The 6518-nt window shown below is 35.5% G+C and overlaps 1 long non-coding RNA gene across 1 annotated transcript; it reads left to right on the forward strand.

Annotated features, from left to right (window-relative positions):
* Positions 1 to 475: 475 nt before the first annotated feature.
* Positions 476 to 2133, forward strand: LOC127833271 (uncharacterized). The gene is made up of 3 exons (XR_008027290.1): positions 476 to 557; positions 856 to 1507; positions 1863 to 2133. It is a non-coding gene; the product is annotated as an uncharacterized LOC127833271 (long non-coding RNA).
* Positions 2134 to 6518: the final 4385 nt, after the last annotated feature.

Genomic DNA, 6518 nt, shown 5'->3' on the forward strand with positions numbered 1-6518 from the left:
CCTACAAATTTGCATGTAGTTCAGTGAAATGATGCTGATTAAGAAAATAATTAATTAGATTATATTTGGATATGTGCCCATTAGAGGTGCGCTACCTTCATGAATGACATTCGTCTGCCACATGTGGTTTATTCAGGGACCCAAGTTTAGGTCCCTGGGTTTTACTTTATGACACCATGTTTTCTTTGTAATTGTCTGGACAGTATCCGATCATAACGAGATAATCGGTTTGTGATGAACAGAGGTGCAATTATACACCGGGATATAAAAACTGCAACTAAGAGTGTCAACATTAGTGTGAACAATTAAATAAAACAATTACATTAGTCAAGGGAATTTATTTAATGTGTAGCAATTTAAGTTAAGGCTTTTCAGACATAAAGGTTCAAATCAGTTATACTCGGACCCCACTGTATTGCGGCATTCATTGTATCGCGCTATTTTTATAACACTACATATTTCGCTTCCACTGCCACCTAGCGGTTGTTAACGTTAGTAACTCCTTACTTTCGTTTTCATTTTGACATATTTCCGGCGAAAAGATGTTCCGAGTCGCGGTAAGTTGTTTTATTTATGTATCGGAAATAATTTTCTAATTGATTTCATCATTTTCTTGCAGTGTTCGTCTTAAAAAGTGTTAACATTCCTAAAAATACTTATGACAGTTTGCGGTCTTCTGTAAAGTTTGACAGTCAAGTCACTTCCGCTTTTGAATCAAAAAATCTACGGAAGCGCATAGTTGTCAAATATTTTAAAATTCTGTGCAAATTTAAGCAATCATTTGCAAATGCAAATTTTAGAATTGCTTTTTGATTGCATGAGAATTTGAACTAATACATTTGTTCTCTTTTTCAGGACCCTCAACCAAAAAAGAGCGTCTCTTGTATGACAGAGAAAATTTCAAGAGAGCGTTTGAGGCCACTTTGAGGCCACTTTTGGTGGTGTTTCTGCGTACAGAGCCTCAATGATGAACGCTGTACCAGAAACAACCCTTAGGGATAGAATTAAAGGTCGCGTTGATGTTGAGGCAAAAGTTGGACACGAGACCATTTTCACAATAGAGGAAGAAAAGAAGTTGTACGACCACGTGACCTATATGGTTGAAATTGGATTTGGGTACACCAAGAAATCAGTACAGTATATGGGGAGAGATTATTGGTCTTTGGGAAAGACAATAAAGCCGGACCAAAATTGCCTTAGTGACAACTGGTTTTATGGATTTTGCAGATATATCGGCTTTTCTGCAACCAAGTGATTGATTTTCAACAAGTACCGCGATATAGTGGGGTCCCATCATACCCTATGTTGCATACAGAAAATAGACCTATTGGTTGTTTGTTTTCATCCTTATTTGTTTTAGTTCATTAAATTTAATTTATTCTGAAAGAATTTCAATTTCTGAGATTTTTTTAAAACTAAAAATGGTCGCGAAGAAGTGCCAAGTAGAGGGATTTTTGTGGTAACCACATATCGAGCTCTTGGATTGTGTTTCACTCCCGAGTTCATTGTGAGTAAAAACGAATAATAACAACAATATAACCATTCCAAAATTGCATTCCTTTGTATGCTAATGTTTTATATAGACATAATTAGTAAAATTATATTTGCTATGTGCATGATTATCATTAAAAACGATGATTTTGTCAACCTTCTCTATATGCGCTTATATGAATTCCACCCCTTTTTGCCAACCAGTGGGCGGAGTCTAAACTTTGCAGGTGCGCGTGACGTCACTCGTCAACTGGTCTATAACCAAAAGGGTTGCTGAGAGTTGCAATGCGCTGTCTATTGTCCTAAGGTGAAACATTTGATCACTGCTGCACTTGACTCAACATTTCGAAATGACTTATTTCATGTGTCAGGGTACAAGCTTGAGAGGCAGGACATAAATAGCAGAGGAGGCGGGATAGCTGCATTCATTCGGGCAGAAATTCCAGCACGCCGTCGTAGGGACATGGAGTCTAAACACATTGAAAATATTCTATTCGAGGTAATACTGAACTCTAAGTGGGCAATATCATGTGTGTATAGACCGCCCAATATAACTGACTGTGATTTCTTTCAGAATCTTACTATTATGTCAGACAATATTTTAACTAAATTTGATCACTTTATGATTATAGGCGACCTAAATTATGACCTTCTATGTGACAAAGGTCGGCCACTTTTAGATTTTACAGAATTTGTTTATTGCACTGTTTGGTAAAAAACCCTACATGTTTTATGAAAAATTGTACTCCATCCTTACTAGATGTTATACTTACCAACTCTAGATCACTATGTATGAAAACCCAAAATGTTGCTACTGGAATTAGCGATTGTCATAATTTTATCTGTATCGTTATAAACAATGCTACTCAAATGATTGAAAAGGTTAAAATAAGTTTTAGAAGCTTCAAAAATCTTGATGTAAATGCCCTAAAAGCTGATCTGTTAAATATCAGGATCCCAAACGTAAATGAGATTGACCCTAGATCAGAAAATGTAAATAGTTTGTATCAAAATTTTGAGTCTGCTGTTTCAGACATCTATGATAAACATGTACCAGTAAAGCAAATGTACAGAAAAGCGAAGCAAGTACCATATATGAACAAAACATTACGTAAAGCAATTTATCTTAAAAAGATGTACCTGCACAAATTTCAAAAACTTAAATCACATGAAAATTGGGAAATTTATAGGAAACAAAGAAACCTAGTAAATAAATTAAAAAACAAATCAGCAAACCAATATTTTCAAGAAAAGATGCATTGGTGGGGCAAAAAATGCAGACTTTTGGAAAACTATTAAGCCATTTTTATCAAATAAATCAAGTACAGAACTGCCAAAAATAATTCTACATGAAAACAACAAAATCACAACGAATGACAACGATAACGCGGACATTTTTAATTCATACGTTGCTAATGTTGCCCAGTCCATCGGGGAAAACTACACTTTTGATTTAGATAGTCACATAAGTCTCAAAAAAATTCATGAAAATTATCCAGATGTTTGTACCTTTAATTTTAAACCAGTAGCCATGCCCGATGTTGCCAAAGTAATTACTATGCTAAATGTAAAGAAAGCCACTTGAGTGGACATAATACCAGCTAAGCTTTTAAAAATTGGTTAACCGCCTTTAACTGAACCTCTTACTAATCTTGTGAACATTTCTATTGCCACAAGTACTTTTCCAGATAAACTCAAAATGGCACAAGTAACACCCTTATACAAGAAAAATGACCCTTTTTGCAAAGCTAACTATAGACCAGTAAGTGTCCTACCAATGCCCTCTAAAAAATTTGAGAAAGTAATTGCTAATCAACTTAACCTTCATTTTGATAAAAAAAATTTATGTGCTTTTAGAAAGGGACATGGCTGTCAAACCACCCTATTAGAACTTCTGGAGGATTGTAGGTAGGCTCTGGATGAAGACCATTACGCTGCAGCAATTATCATGGACCTGTCCAAGGCCTTCGATTGCCTGCCGCACGATATATTACTGTCAAAGCTGTCAGCGTATGGTATGTCAGAGCCTGCATCCAGACTCCTCCAGTCTTACCTTTTTAACAGAAAACAGCAAATAAAAATAGGAGATACAGTTAGTTCATGGGCCAGTATAACAAAAGGAGTACCCCAAGGGTCTTTCCTGGGGCCCTTACTGTTCAATATCTTTATTAATGATATTTTTTATTTTATAAACAAATCTACACTTTACAATTATGCAGATGATAATACTCTTTCATTTTACACAACAAACTTTGATGAACTTATAAGTGTTTTACAACATGAAAGTAACATTCTTATTGATTGGTTTCATTTTAACAAAATGCAAGCTAACCCAGACAAATTTCAATCTTTTGCAATAGGCAAATCGACTTCTTGTAAAAAAAACTCATTTAACATAGGTGATGCCACTATAACTTGTGAAAAAGTTGTTAAACTACTTGGTATTGACATAGACTATAAACTTAATTTTGATACTCATATACAAGGATTATGTAAGAAGGCTGCCACTCAAATTAACATCTTAAAAAGAGTTGGTAGAAATTTAAGTGTAAAAAACAAACTGTTAATTTTCCATACCTTTGTATTATCAAATTTTAATTTTTGCCCAATGACCTGACATTTCTGTTCAGAAACTAATATTAAAAAGATGGAAAAAATTCAAGAAAGGGCAATTCGTTTTATATACAATGACTAGAGCACTCAATATAGCGATCTTTTACAAAAGGTAGACCTTCCGTCCTTGCAAACAAGACGTATAAGATCAATGGCTATTGAAACATTTAAAATCATAAATGAAATTTCTTCACCTTTGTTAAATGATTTAATTGTTGAGAGACAGTCAACCATAAATTATAGATATACCAATATTTTTCCAGATACCACAGGTACGCACAACAACATATGGTAAAAATTCTTTTAGATATGCTGCCCCCTCGCTGTGGAACTCCCTACCAGAAGATTTTAGAAAATGTACAAATTTTTCGCAACTTAAAACTTTAATTGGGACATGAATGGAAAAATCTTTAGGTGCAAACGCTGTAGACTGAATGGGATTTCCACAGCAAGGGAGCATCACATCATTTAGTTTTAAGTTCATTTTCTACTAAAATGTTATATAGTGTTAGTTTTGCTTAGCTTTGTGTGCTTTGGATGCTTAGCATGCTGTGTATGCTTTATGTGCTTTATATACTTTGTATACCTGGTGTGCTTTGCTTTTTTTGTGTGCTATGTATGCTTGTTATCCCTTGTTTACTTTGTTTGTATGCCTTGCCTATTTTGTATGCCTGCGTGATTTGTATGCTTTGTTTTGCATTGTACACCGGTATGCTTGGTATGCCTTGTATTCTTTGTTTGCTTTGTATGCCTTGCATATTTTGTTAACTTGGTATGCTTTATATTTGCTTTGCTTGCTTTGTATGCTTTGTACTTTGTGCTTTGTATACTTTGTGTGCTTTGTATGTTTTGTAAACTCTGCATGCTACGTATGCTCCATATGCTTTAAATAGTATGTTTTGTATGCTCTGCATGATGTGTATGCTCTGTATGCCTTGCATGCCTTATGTTGCTTTGTGTGCTCTGCATGCCCAGTAAACTTAACGTGCTTGTTTCTGTTTTATGTTACATGCCTCACATGTTTTCATGCTTTTACGGATATATGCTAATTAAATGCTATATGACAAGTAACAACTTCTTGTCGACTCAAAATAAATCTTATCTTATCTTATCTTAAGGGCTAAGGAACACTGCAAACACTTTTTACGTTTACCTGTCTAAAGCACAAATGCTTATGGTACCATTAAATTATTGTAAGAAATAATTGCTCTTTATTTACTTTGTTATTCTTTCGTACTCTCTATCCACCTTATTGGAAAACCGTCTTAATGTTGCCAACCAAGTGTGGCTATCACTTAGGTTGCAGTACATTTATCGTTTGCTCATCGTAATTTGATGTAACCTAAGTCGATAACGATGTCGAACAGATGTCGAATATTTACACTGTTCCAAAATTCAAAATTAAAGTGTCATCAAGAATAGTGTTGAAACATCGTTGTGTTTTTTAGGTGGTGTCGGCTCTTTCGGCACCGTTTTTTTCAGGCCCCAATTTCAGGCTCATTCGGCCCAAGTATCAGGCTTTTTCGGCCCCGTTTTTAATCTGATTAAATGATTGTAAATATTTTGGTAGATACTCGTTATAACAATTGGATACTGTTTATTACTGTATTATAGTGTTATTTTCAAGGATAATTCTATTTAAAAAATGTTTCTTTTGTCTTTTGTTTCAGGTATGTCGTTGTCAGTATTATGGTGTTATAATATTAGAGAATACTTTGAAATAAAACAAACTATACATTATTTCTATTTCATATATTAGGATCATTTTAAATTGATAGCAATAATGAATACATCATAAAACTTAGGTAAATACCGTCACACACACACACACACACACACACACACACACACACACACACACACACACACACACACACACACACACACACACACACACACACACACACACACACACACACACACACACACACACACACACACACACACACACACACACACACACACACACACACACACACACAACACACACACACACACACACACACACACACACACACACACACACACACACACACACACACACACACCACACACACACACACACACACACACACACACACACACACACACACACACACACACACACACACACACACACACACACACACACACACACACACACACACACACACACACACACACACACACACACACACACACACACACACACACACACACACACACACACACACACACACACACACACACACACACACACACACACACACACACACACACACACACACACACACACACACACATTTACAACGTGCATATATATTATCGCACACACAAAATCGTTTTTACTAAAGGGCATACATTAGATTATATTTTTTTATGTCCCCCACCACTATAGTGGGGGACATATTGTTTTTGCCCTGTCTGTTGGTTTG

The sequence above is a fragment of the Dreissena polymorpha genome, chromosome 6, assembly GCF_020536995.1.
Source record: "Dreissena polymorpha isolate Duluth1 chromosome 6, UMN_Dpol_1.0, whole genome shotgun sequence".
NCBI lineage: Eukaryota > Metazoa > Mollusca > Bivalvia > Myida > Dreissenidae > Dreissena > Dreissena polymorpha.